This window comes from Alligator sinensis, unplaced genomic scaffold (assembly GCF_000455745.1).
Source record: "Alligator sinensis unplaced genomic scaffold, ASM45574v1 scaffold280_1, whole genome shotgun sequence".
NCBI lineage: Eukaryota > Metazoa > Chordata > Crocodylia > Alligatoridae > Alligator > Alligator sinensis.
In genome coordinates, this window is record NW_005841835.1 from 6549672 (window position 1) to 6564431 (window position 14760).

Genomic DNA, 14760 nt, shown 5'->3' on the forward strand with positions numbered 1-14760 from the left:
TTCCTGCCTATGCAGGGGGTCGGACTCGATGATCTATTGAGGTCCCTTCTGACCCTAACATCTATGAATCTATAAGATAGTGGAGAGAAATAGGGCAAAATGGCATAATTGGAGTAACAATCAAGGAAGATCATTCAGGCAGCAAGCATTTTGAGAACGTGGTGCAAAAGTTGCTTTAGTCAGGGCCAGAGAGGAGATTATTATAGTCAAGATGCAACATAATGGCCTGGACAAGAACTAGCAGTTTAGCGGGGGAAAGGGTAGATATTTAAGATACCCAAGAAAATAAAAACAACGGGGTTTGGTTAGAGTCTGGATATATATATGTGCCACTGGATAGCCACAAGGAGATGTCAGAGAGGAATACTAAAGAGGTAGGAATGGATGGAGAGAGATAAATAGATCAGTAGAAGGTAGAGAGATGTATGGAATCATTAGTACAAAACTCACAAAAGTAGAATCACCTGTCTGTATGGTACAAGGAAGTGTCATGCTGAGACAAGTTTTGCCTACTCCAACAGTACTAGCTCCTGAAAACTTAAAGCAGTATATATGTGTTAGTGCAGTACTGTGTGTGTTCCTATAAGCTGTACACAAATGTATTTAAACGGTTTCTGATTTAGTGGGCACAGTGGGCATATATACATGTGCTCCAGGGCATGCAGGGGCACTCTAATTAAAATGCCAACAGTATAATGTGTATTCAGCATCCTGGGCTTCAAAATAGCGCCTGGGGCACTTTAACTGAAGTTCATTTGATGAGCTTTAGTTAAAGCACCCTTGCCACTATTTGAAAGTGTGGGGATGCTGAATACATGTGCCACAGACGCTCTTAGGGCATGCTAATTAGTAGGGATCCTGGTTTTCTCTGATTAAAAAATCCCCAATTTTTGGATTAAAAAAGTAACCCAGAATCCATGTTTTCTGTGATTAACATGAAATGCCACTAATACATATATCTATAGATAGTGACAGATTTCATTTTAATCATGGAAAAATGTGGATTTGGGGTTACTTTTTTTAATCTGAAAATTGGGGATTTTTTTTATCAGAGAAAACCAGAATCCCTGCTAATTAGCATGCTCCAGCAGACTTGCTAATAGAAGCAGACACAATTAATCAATTCTGCTGCAATTAATCATGTCAGAGCAGAGCTCTGTCATTGGTATATATGCCTAGCATGTCTCAACAGCATAGACATAGAATATGTCTTGCAGCATAGACATATTCCTGGACACATTTTGCAGAGGAAGAAATATGAGAGGCAGAGGATTGAGCCTTGTGGCACACCCATGGGAGACAGCCTGGGTCATCTGGAATAGGATAATCTATAATAGATAACCTAGCGGAGGAAAAAAGGAGAATAGTTTGAAACTATTTTAGTAGCAGGATCATTTCTTAACATATCCAGATCTCTTTGTGATTTCATGTGAAATCTTATTGTGCTGAGTCCAGTCACTGAAGCTCCAGTTGACTTATTTTCTATGTAGACAGAGGCAAAAATCTGTCGTCTACAAGAAAATCATTATGTTTGACAACTCTGACAAAGGACTTGTAAACTCCTTGGTAACGGGGATAGAATTCAGCACTTACGTCATCCATTCTGCCCATCTGCATTTTGCAGCTTTTGACTGCCTCATTCCATCTCTTACCCAGACAACCTTGACTATTTGTAGTACCTCAAACATTCTCCTTGGTAATATATTCTTAATAAGGAATGAAAATTCAAACTAGGAATTTTTAACACTATATTTGGTTATAAATTTAAGAGAAAATAATCCAACACATTGCTGTGTTTTTTCTATGCTTCTGACTTTTAATTTTCAAGCAGTGGATTTTGGTCAGCCATGAGCAAAGTCAGCCTGGAAGAGACCTTGCTTTCCTTACCTGTACTTTCCTCTGCATTTCTGAAACCCTTTTCCCAACAATGAGCAATTACCCCATCTGCTAGATCCCCTACATCACATCTCTGTTAAAGAGGCTAGAACAATCCCTTTCTAAACTACAAGTAATTTTCATCCCAAATGAAAAATGTCACCCAACTGCCAAAACTCTTCCATTAATCCCTCTGTGGTCAAGAGATTTTGGATACTGGATGTGATGTATGTACAACATGGGAAGTGATAGTACCACTCTATTCGGCCCTGGTTAGGCCTCTCCTGAAATACGGTGTCAAGTTTTGGACATTGCATTTTAAAAAGGTTGTAGAGAAACTGGGGAGCATCCAGAGATGAGGAATGAAGCTGAAAATGGGCGTGGAAAGCCATCTGTGGGTGTGTACAGAAATTACATTTTTCATGTGATGAGGGTCCAGAAAGCACTCTGTAACCATAATGCAACAAATGTTCATGACTGCAGAGTGCTTTTAAAATGGCCGGTCACTCAAAAATGTAACCCTCATCTGATGTAGTATCAGACAGGGGAGCTCCAGAACAGAGTACATTAGGGAACCTGTGTACAGGTTCCCTATAAGGGTTAGTTTGGGACAATTTACACCTGCATCCCATGCAGCTATGTGGGGCTGGGTTGGTGCTGCATGGGTGAGCACCAGCTCAGCTGTGTCCTTGAGGCTGGCAAAGAGAGCCTTTGTTTCCTCCCTGCACAGCCAGGCAGTGGCAGGGGTGGAGGAAGGAAGCCTCTCTGCTGTGTACACCTTTCCTCCCCCCCCATCCCTGCTGGGGTCTTGTGTGGGGAGCTGGGCCGGGCCCATGCAGTTGGGGGACAGAGGGAAGGGAGCGCTCCCACTGTGTGGGCCCAGCCTAGCTCCCCTGAAGATCCTAGCAGAGGTAGTGGGGCAGGGGGTGCACGGTGGGAGGAAACTCTGCCCCCCCAGCCTCTGCTGGCAATTGCCAGCTGATGGGGGGCAGGGGGGGGCTGGAGAGAGGGGCTGCCCAGCAGCCTTCTGGGCACACCTCTGCCTGCTGGCTTGGACCAGTGCAGGCAGGCTCTAAGCCCCCCACACCCCACATCTGTTGGGATCTATGGTACTCTAACTCATGGTGCTTTGTGTAAAGCGCCATAGATAGAGCACCTCCCCAATAGGTTGCCTAAACTTCTTTATGCAGCCTTTATGAGGAAAGGCTAAAGGAACTAGTTATACATTGTTTGGGGAAAAGGAGAGTAAGGAGGAACATGAGTGTAGTTTTCAAATATTTGAAAGGCTCACCAGAAGAAGATGGATAAATATTCTCCTTTATTACAGAAAGCACAAGAAGCAATGGGTTTATATTGGAGCAAAGCAGATTTATATCAAAACTTCCTAACTGTAAGAAAAGTAGGACATGAAACAAAGGATGGTTTAGGAATAAAGAGACTTACTTACATCCGTGCATCGAGTTGAGCTAAATGACCTTAGAGGTCTTTTCCAATACTGTAATTCTATATGTATCCAATATGTTGCAGTTCCAGACCTCTGGGGCCTTACACTAGAATAGTTGCAAAGAAAGAGCTGTGTGGAAAAGTGAGAAAATGGCTGGGAAGCACAGAAAGCACATATCTTCCAAGAAGTCATGAATTAGAAAGGGACTAGTGATAAAGGTCAGTGTAGTTCCAAGGAAAGAGTAATAGTTAGATATTGAGTTCAATGGCAGTTAGTAAACTACATCATTAGGTAATTAACCTAAAAATGTGGAACCCTTGGGCTCTAAAAAGAGATGAGCACAGGAGTTATTGTGAATGTGCCTATGCTCAGCCATCCATCTCACTCATATTCCAGTATTGCAGCACTCCAGTAACAGTATTAGTTACAACACTGTATTTCAAAATCATAAATGCAGTGTAAACAAGTTGATGTTTTCAAACTTAATCACTGGAAATAATTTGTGCTGCCATGTCTGCAGCTGAAAAGAAGAAACTCTCTTATACCGTGAGATACATTGTAAGATTAGATCTCCTACAGATCAACATCCATTAGGTTGACCGCACTTTTGTAGCTTGTGTGTATTTGCAGTATATACATGGCTCCTGGCAGACAGAGTAATAATAGAACAGCCTGGAATTTAAACGTGTGGTAAAATCAGTTTCCTTTGGGAAGAACCACATATTAAAGAGGAACAGAAAGCAACACTTAAAATAGCCTGTAGCAATTTGTAGATTTCTCTGACATGTTAGGATTAATGACCAGTGATTAGATGAGCAGATTATACCTATTAATATAGGCAGGCCAATTTGTGAGAGACGCACCTCCTGTTCTGATAATACAGAAAACTCTTGGGGTATAGATACTTATGTATTACAGGTTTAATATAGGCAGACAAGGTTCTTTGGGTAAATCTGATATCTTTTATTAGACCAGCTTAAATAGTTGAAATACCTGAAAGCTTTAATATACACACACATGCATAAAAACACACATACACACATTCATTAAAACACACATGTGGATTTAATATACACACACATGCATACATACACAAGGAAACAATCTGTGTTAAAGAGGGAATTTTTTATAGGGGAAAGGTAGCTTTAAATTGTGTCCAAGGCCGAGTTTGCACCTTGCCAATAAAGGATGTGCCAATAAAGAATGTGCATAGACTGCATCACTGTATATCAATACAGTGCCCTGCCTATAACCCTTCTCAAGGAAGCCCTGAACAGTTTGTGTTCTGCACTGGGCAGCTTTTACTTCCTAACATACTTAGCATGGTAGACGGCTTGCACTATTGCCACTTCCTTCTGTTTAGACTTTTTGAGTACTGGAGGTTAAGGAATGATGTGCATGAGATGCCATCATACTTCTTTTGAATATAAATCAAAATAATTAATATATTAATGAGTAGAGCTGCCCATTGAGTCATTGGTTGTTGCCCCACATTAAGTATTTGACAGCAGTCTGATCATGAGTTGACAACAATGTGGATAATTATAGCTAAATCTGCATTGCAAAAGTAACAGCCACTCTCTGTGGAACAAGTGCAGGTGTCAGTCTCTACTTATGAATCCAGTAGCTGCCCAGCATCTAAAAACTACCAAAATTATGACTCTGAGTTGCAATCAATGAATTCACTTCCTCAATTAGAAGTATTTAAAATAATCTGTGAGAGGAAAAAACTGGAGGAGTTGACATTCACCTGAGATGCTCTATTTTGTGTGGTGTTCAGCCCCCTACAAACAATGGGCCATTTATGGCATGCTTTCAGATGGATCAGATAAGATGGAGATACATAACCTAGCAACATCTGCATAATAAAGACAATACAATCTTTGTCTACTAATCCTCCAAGCAGTATCCTATATGTTTTGTATAGGAGCATTACCAAAGGGGAAAACCCTCTGAGAAGAAGAGCATTTGTTCCAAAGTATTCTCCTGAGGTCTGATCTGTATTCAAGAATAGAGCTGCTCAAACAACTCTGTCTGCTCCTTCAAATGACTGCCTATGTGTCAACAGCACTTCATAGGCAATGGTATCCAAGGCCACGCGAATAGATTCAGACAATCGGTATGGAAGCTTTACCTGGATTTGTGAGGGAGATCAAAGCATCCCGTATTCAGTCCCAATAATAGCTTGCAAAGGACTGAGAGGGGAAATCTGTGGATTTCATAAAGCGTTCTTAATGACCTATCCCAAGAACAGGGGATGCGAAACAGACTGAGTGAGATTGTTGGTTTTAAGAGGTGACTTTTGTCATAGAGATCTCATCATTTGAAGGACAGCAGGCACCTGTATGGACACAGTGGCAGTTTCAAGAAGCCTAAGACTTAATGTTCCCATACTAACTTCACTACCCAATTGCAGGTATGAAGATAGGCAGGGAAGGATCCAACATGGTACACCAGTCCAGCTGCACCCTGCTTTGTTTCCTGCTCCACCCAAACTTTGAAACCAACTGCCTGGGAGGGTGTGGCAGGACACTGTTGGTGCCTGCCACTTTAAGGGCAGTCAAGCAGCTAACATGTGCCTGATGGTGGTAGCCATTTTGGGAACCAGGTATAAAGAGGCTGCAGTTTGCTGCTGCCAGGCCAGGCAGAAACATTTGCTGAGCTGAGCTGCAGCAGGAACAACCCAGGAGGTAAAGGCAAGAGCTTATGGGGATGGCTAGGAGGCTCTGGGTCCTGGGCATGACCTAAAACTGCACCCTGCTGGGAGTGGGTGGCCAGGTTGGGCTCCCAGTGGCATGGGAGCCCCCAGGAAATACCAGGTCAGTTAACACCCTGGTGAAAGGCAGGTTGGGGTGCCTTAATAACCCCAGCTCCCACATCCCTCATGGGTGAGATCAAGCAAGGGGTGACCAGGCTCACCGAGGAGCACTGAGGCAGGGCTCAGGTTGGTGGAGGGACCTGTGGCAGTGCCCAGACTCTGCAGTAGAGGTCTGAGGCTGCATATAGGAGCTAGCATGAAGCTCCAGGGGGGTGGAGCCCTAAGCCTTGGGGAGCTATTAAGGAAGCTCCCAGGGCCAGCGATAAGGGGATTACCCAGGGAGGGCCTGGGGACAGGGCTCAGAGCCCTGATCCCAGAGGAGGGCTTGGAGCCCCGAGGTATGTGGGCTTGGAACTCAGAAGGGGGTGGAGCCCTGAGAGTGTATGTGTGGTCTTGGAGCCCAGTGTGTGGGCACAGGGCCCAGTGTATGCTGCTTTGTTAGGTTTGCAGAGTAAACCCAGTGTGAGGGTGTTGAGACCAGGAGCCCCAGTGCTAGCTGGCTGCAGGGAACACTTGCGAGGCTTGGGCTGTGGTGTAGGGGAGGAACAGAGCTGCAGATAGCACCCTTTGGCATCGGGGCGGAAAAATGTGCAGCCTCCCGCCAGTGTAATATCTTAATAATTTTCCAACAAAGCATGGTAGATGGGAGAGGTGGGCGGTTAGCCCAGAAACAGGTTGGCAGGCCAATGTCTGACCAGCCCCAGGAAGGCCCACTTGTTACAAAGGGGCAGTGGCATTTCTATTCAGGCAGGGCTGAGAGTCAATCAAATTCATGGCTTATCTCATCTCCCTGATTCCTGTTAATTTATTTCTGCTCCACAATTGTTAATTACCCTCTATCCTTTTTAAAGGTTTCATGTTTCTCCTTTCTTCTGCAAGTTTCCTGTGTGTTAGCCATTCCTGGTAATATTTCTCTTCTATTTCACAGCCCTGCAGTTGGCTTTTAGCTGTAGCTAAAAACCTTAACTAGGTGTGGTAATATTTACTCAGGTGTGGAAATGGCTGACAGTGAAGTATTGGAAGCATAGTCAAGATGCTCCAGGCTAGATTTGGCGTTTACAAATCTGAATAGGAGATGTACATTTAACTGTAATGACTACAGGACTACTGACAATTTTTTTTTTTTTTTTTTACTATTTTGCCTATTTTGCCTAATTTGTTGTGATTTTTAAAATATTTATATATAATACAGCAAATAAGTGCACATTCCAATAGGTGTATTTGTTTTTGCTTTGATTGTAAACTGAATAATATAGTGCTAACCACCCCTAGCATATTAGTAAAGCTTTTAGTTTCTCTTTAATTGGAGAAAAATGTGTTGTGTTGTATGTGATCATGTGGCACACCATCTGCTTCCCCCAGCCTTTCAAAATGCTAGATCCATATATGGAGGTAGGACATGGATTCAACTCAGATTATGGCCTAAAGCACCTTGTGAAATGACAGCAGATGAAGCACAATCAGAGAATATTTGGCATTTAGCCCTTTGAGATATTACTCTCTCTCCCTGTCAGATGAAACCTCTGACCATATTTGAGCAATTTACTAAGCAAATAGTATGATTTTTTTCACAGGGAAAACAACGTTGTAACTGAGTAGTGGTAACATGGAATATCCAGCTACAGTCTAGCAAATCCCCATATATAGGAGAAAGTATACATAGTGTGGGATTTCATTAGGTCTTTATGTTCTAGTTAGTCAAATTAAGATTGATACTTTTGCCACTATCACTATAGCCATCTTTTCTTTTCCTTCATCTGCCTATTACTATCTATGGTGATATCTAAAGCTGAAGGTAGCAAAAATGGCATTTAGGGCCCATCTTATAAATATGTGAAGGGAAAAGAGTCCAACCAAAATCCCAAAAGCAGTCATGTGACTAAACCGTGTACTTGAGTACAGGCAGTCCTCAACTTACGACTTTTCAATTTACAATGAACAGCACTTATGACCTCTATAAATTGACACCATGTTTCAAGGTTCCATTGCAGGTTTTAACTTGCTTGACATAGCTATGTCCAGCTGATAAGTCTGTTGTGGTGGAAGGAGAAGGGGGAGGGAAGGGGCATTGGGGTGGGGGCAGGTCAACGCCTCTGCAATGGAGGGATTGGGACAGAAGCTGGGGCAGGGGGGCGCAGGACGAGGGTGCCCGGGACAAAGGTGCACCTCATCTGGGGGACATGGTAGAAGGGGGACAGCTCCTGCTGCTGTGTACCACTGGTCCAGGAAATGCACTTCTGGAGGCTCCTGCCGCTGCTTGTTCAGGAAGCCATGGGTCGGGCATGTGCCCCCAGATCTGAGCAGGGCAGGCAGGGCTGGGGTTGCACTGTGCTGTGCTCCAGGTGGGTGCAGCAGCACTGGTAGTGGGGGCTATGCCCTGCTGGGGCAGGGTAGGCATGGGACAGAGCCGCTGTAGCTCTGTCCTGTGCCTGTCCCACCCCAGCTGGGAGAGCAGCAGGAGGCATAGGGGTGCATGTGCCCCCAAATCAGGGCAGGGTGGGCAGCAAATCAGGGGCTACAGTGGGGTTGCAGCCACCCAAAAATTTGCCACAGCCCCCCCATAGCCCCTGCTGTCTGCCAGGAGCACAGTACGGTGCAGCCCTGGCCTTGCTCGCCCCACACAGATCCTGGGGCACACACCCTCCCCCCGTGCCCTCCCAGATGAGTGGCAGGAGCAGAGGCACAAGCCACCAGTTGAGCAACTCTTGGACCAAAGGTGCGCAGCTGTAGGAGCTGCCCCCCCCGCCTCCCTGCACTCCCCAGATGAGCTGCTCCTTTGTCCCACACCCCCCTGCCCCGCCTGCACAGCCCCAGCCTCAGCACCAATCCCTCCTTCACTGTGGAGGTGTTGATCTGCCCCCCACCCCACGCCCCTTCTCTCCCCACTCCCCTTCCACCACAACAGACTTAGCAGCTGGATGCAGCTGTATCGAGCATCATCAAGGAACCAATTGCCCATTTATAACATTGTTCCTATGGGAAAATTGGTTCTGAGTTAAAACATTTTGACTTAAGATGTGGTTCTCAGGAACCAATTGTGTCATAAGTCTGAGGACTGACTGTACTACTTGGGTGTGTCTACATGAGACCCTTAACTTTATGTTAGCATAGTTTACTGCAAAGCAAGCATGTGCGTTTACATGTGGATATGCTTATTTTGCTATAAACCTCCCTAACCTGAGTAAATTTGCTACCTGCAAATGTAAGTAGCAAATTTATGCAGGATTAGTAACCATGCCATAGCACTCATAGACACCTGACCAGGAGCAAAATCTGCTCCTGGTCAGCCATCCACCAGGAGGTGGGAGAAAGCTGCCTGCCCCTGGGATCTGCCTGCTGCCAGGGTGGGCTCTGCCACAGGAGCCTGGGCAGGGAGCATGTTCCCCTGCCCTGGCAGCAGGGAGCTCCAAGCCCCCTGCTCCAAGACTGTGATCAGGGAGCAGGGACTGGGCAATTCCTATCTCCCAGCCCCCACTCCACCATCACAATAAGAGAGTGGGGGGCTGGGAGACCCTTAACTCTGAGCAGTGGCTTCACAATTGTGGGGCTACTGCTGGGAGATGCTTATTTTCCAGCCTAAGCTCCACAGTTGTGGGGCTTGGGCTGGAAGATAAGGGTCTCCCAGCCTGAGCCCTGTGACTATAGAGCTCAGGCTTGGAGATAAGCATCTCCCAGCACAGACCCTGCAGTCATGGAGCTAGCACTGGGAGCTCCCTACCGGCAGGGGTAGAGGAGCCTGTTTCCTGCCCAGCTCTGCTAGTGCAGAGGTGTGTGGGGAACAGACTGGGGAGCTTGTTCCCCACCAGGTCTGCACTCACAGAGCTGGGCAGGAAACAAGTTCCCCAGCCCCTGTCCTGTGTGCCCAGGTGGGGACAATGTGTGCCCAGGTGGGAGCTTCCTGGCCCCATTCCCTCATCATGATTATGGAGTGGGGGTTGGGAACATGCTGGGAGCTTGTTCCCAGCCCCCGCTCCACAGTCAGCCGTCTCCTGGCTCAGTGCTTCCTGCCAGCCCCTGGGCTAGCACCCAGGGGGAGCCTGGAGCTCCCCCAAGAGGCAGCAGGGGCCCATTGCAGGGCTGCAGTGAACTGGATACAAATCTGCTCCCTAATCCTGGCATGTTTAGATGCCTGCTGAAAAACACTTACTCCAGAGTAAATTTGGGCCAGAGTAAATGCATATGTAGACATGTCCCTTGGGAGCTTACTGGTTTCATCAGCTTCTGTGGCCATGCTGTCCAAACAGATCCTTCACACCAACAGGATAATGATACCTCTCCCTCAAACTGCATAGAATTCTTGCAAAGAGAATTCCTTTTAGTCTGTCATTATCTGTGGAGACTCAACAGGGTGAGTCTATTGTACAAAGTCCACATCTGAAGAACCCAGTGTAATGCTCTGCTTTAAGTCAAAATTCTGTGAAATCTGACAGGCTATAAAGTACAATTAAAACTAAGCATATCAGCAATAAGAAGCCACAAAGCATGCATAATCATGAGATAAATGACCTCAATGGGCAAATGATGATGAGCCAAGGAGAAGCCAAGGTCAATTATCAGAACTGCTAATTTTAATGCTATAATTAATAATGAATATTTCAAGAAAGAATGTTTAAAGAATAATTGTATTCTAGTATTAAAACCTGTTAAACTCTAAATTTATGCGATTTATGCAAATTAATCTGATAAGAAGAGACAATTAAGATTTATAATTAACAGATAAATACAAATGATCCAGTGATGAAGTTCTTGGTTTCTCCTCTGTCTTATGAGACAATGTAATTGATTTTTATAAATGCTAGTTTATATGCACTGTTAACCATTAATATGTTGAAATGATCGTTTATTAAATTAAAAATGAATAGTGGTGTGTGAAGGGATAACACCTAGGTTTTAATATCTTACATGTGAAAAGGAAGCAGAAAGAAACAAAAGCTTTGAATGTGATATAAAGCAGCATAGGCATAAAGCAAAGGCAGTTTGAACATATATAAACTAGCATACTTTGATGTTGTGTACTGGGCAGAGAAAAAAAGTTTATTGGAGAGAAGCAGCAATTTTTTAGATGATTTCACAAGTAAAAGAAATAACTGCTAATATAAGATTTTGCATAATCCTGGCCCTTTAAAATCCATCCTGCCCCGCTGTAAGGAAATGTTTTTTAAATTTGTTTTTATACAGGAATGTAGTATATTCATGCTGTTGCAGAGGCTATCTGCAGCAGGACAGGTGAACTTTTGAAGGATTGTACTACAGTAACACATTTTCTGTACTACAAAACATTTTCTTTAATAAAGCCTTTGTATACTAGTGAGAGTTACATTGTTTAAACAGCTGTAGAAGAGTTACAGACTTTTCTCTTTAAATGTAAGATGGCAGTTGGGCGAAATGTGAAGGGAGAACCAAAGATTAGGTTCTCTGCTTTGTTATGGTTAAAAATAGCCCATGTTGTATATTTACTCAGGACCATACTGTACTTCCTTACAGGGACCAATTATTGAAGTCAGGCACCTATACTCCCACATGAAAAGATGTATGCAATTGCAGGTATGAATTAGGCTTACAGTTGTGCATACATCTTTTCATGTGTGAGGACATGTGCCTGACTTCAATAACAGGTACCTGTAAGGAAGTACAGCCTTTGGGCGCTTGTACACATGACACCATTATCATGTACATGTGACCAAAATGGCACCTTGTGTGGCTTAATGGTATCATGCTGCCCACTGTTTCAATTTAGGGGGCATAGAATGCAACCCTAAGGACTAAACCCCTGTCACATGTACAAGCACCCTTTAGGGCTGAAACTCCAGCTACTGATGGGCAGCAGTTCGTAGGCTGCCTGGCTGGAAGGCTGGAAGACAGCTGCAACTGATGGCAAACGAATGAGGGTGGAGCCATAAAGAGGGTTAAAAGCTCTAGGAGCAGATGGAAAGAGAGGGAGGGAGGGTTGTGGTGTTGAGGGAGAAATACAGAGCTGGGGCTGCCATCTCAGTCTGAGGAGACTAGCAGGTTTTAGTCTGTTTCTCTGTTGTTTGCCCACTTGTTTATGATTTATTTTGTTTCTGTGGGAACAAGTTTGCCCCTTTGGGGGACACCCCCCCCCTGCCCCAAAACTGCCTGAAAACCCAGAACACAGAGCTGACAAACATTGAGAAGGGAGCTGGGTGAGTACTGTACCAGCTGTTACTGCACTGTCTTTTAGTGCTTCCAAAAAGAAGTACTAAATGATGGCACAGTAAGAACGGCACCATAGTGGCACATGTCGATGCACGCAGTAGCAACTAGCTATCAAGTTAGTATGCATTTTTGAGGTCTAACCTTATAGCTGTTTGGAGCTTTTTATTGTATGATAAGTACTTTGCAGGTGTAGCTGGTCTTAAGGTAATCACTCAATTCACCAGTTAATTATGCTTCACTTGCAACATGTAGAGGGGGCCAAATTGGCATTGTCCAGTAAAATCTCTTCCTTGAAAAGATCCTGATTAGCTATTGATACAACTCTCAATCTATGCCTAATACAGAAGGTCACTAGAAACAGTGAATGCAAAAGACTTTTTATTCAGTTTTCTAATGAGCCTTAATTTAATAAATTGAATTCTAGAGTAAAAAATCCTAACTTTTGATACTAAAGATAACACACCAGTTACTTGCCTCAGACTGCTCCATTTTAAGGTGTGTGTAAGAGTCTTCAACACCCAACTTTAAGAAAAAAAAATAGTGTCACAAATTGTTGTATTGATAAAAAAATATCGTAATTTCAAAAAGAGGGAGAAAAATAAACTATTTTATGTGTATATAGGTATAATATCTATGAAAACATCCACTGTAGAAAATGCTAAATATGTACTGATAAGGTTGAACAAAACTACATTAGGATCAGTTTTACCCTCTACTTAACTTCAGTTCAATTTTCTGACACATGGGATTATCAACCCCAAGAAAACAGATGAAGTTCACCTTAATTGCATCTTGTTTAACTTGTCTATCAAGCTAAACAGTAGTATGTATTTTCACTGTTATTTATAGTGGAATAAAAATCTTATAACCAGGATAAGTTTTAAAATAGTACTTCATAGAAAAGTGATTTCAGTGTGTACAGCCTCTTAGGGTACTTTTAAATGCGTTCTGGGGGTGAGGGAGCAGGGTCAGCACACTAAGTAGAGCGGCTCTGAGAGCTGCTTTAATTAAAGCACTGCCATGCCTTGTGTATCAGTGTCCCCATGATTAAAAATGGCAGTGGGGGCTCTTGAACTAAAGCCTGGCGAACAAGCTTTAGTTCAAGTGCTCCTGCTACCACTAAGCGCAGGGATGTTGATGCACGAGATTGAATGTGGGGAACAGATATGGGGCCCTGACAACCATGAAGGAGACAGAGGAGGAGCATTTTCCTGCAGAGGTGGTGATCCCTGTAGCCCCTACTGGGCAGGCTGGGGGATCACTGCCCAGGCAGAAGAAGAAATGCCGAGAGATTGTGGTGCGTGACTCGATCCTGAGAGGCATGGAGAGGCCGATCTGTCCACCAGATCCTATGGTGAGAGAAGTCTCCTGCATGCCTGGAGCTAAGATCAGGGACATCACTGAGGCGATTCCTGCTCTTATTAAGCCCTCTGACTACTACTCCATGGTCCTCGTCCATGTGGGAACCAATGATGAGGCTAGGACCAGCCCTGATCACATCATGAAGGACTTCCATGAACTGGGAGATAGCCTCAAGAAGACTGGAGCACAGGTTGTATTTTCTTCCATCCTTCCAGTTGGCAGCAGCCAGAGACGCCAGAGTGCCCGCATCAAGGAAGTCAACCAGCAGCTACAGAGTTAGTGTCTTCAGAAGAGCTTCAGATTCTACAGCCATGACCATCACTTCCAGGGAAGAGGCTTCCTGCGAGATGATGATCTTCATCTCTCTCCCAGAAGTAAGTATATGTTCGCCTGCAGGTTGGCTGATCTCCTCTGAAGAGCTTTAAACTAGGCTTGACGGGGGTTGGGGAACCGGTGGTCGAAGAGAGCCCAGGGTTGGTAAACCACAAACAAGATGCCAGATCGCACCAGGTAAGTATTAAGGGGTTGGTAAGCCATAAACAAGGCACACCAGGTAAGTAATAAAAGGAATACATGCCATCAAGGCACAGGGGCACCAAGAGCCCCCTTTGGGGGACTAAAATGTCTTTATACAAATGCCAGGAGGAGGAACAAGCAGGAGGAGCTTGCACTCTTGCTTGCTAGCACCCAGTATGACTTAGTCGGACTAACCGAGACATGGTGAGATTCTACACACGACTGGGCGGTAGGCATTGAGGGGTATAGGTTGTATAGGTGTGACAGAGTGGGGAAAAAAGATTGGGGGGGTAGCATTCTATGTTAAGGAGCATTATACATCTTCCACCATTAAGGCGGGGGTGGAGGAGGGGAACACCGAGGCATTGTGGGTCAGGATCTGGGAGGGCCAGGGGAAAAGGACTTGGTTGTGGGGGTCTACTACAGGCCTCCTCATCAAGATCAATACGTAGACGATGTATTCTCCGGGCAGCTAGCAGATGCCACACAGGTGAGGGAGGCGGTGGTCATGGGAGATCTAAACTACCCAGATATCTGCTGGGAGGAGCAGACAGCCAAAACAAGCCAC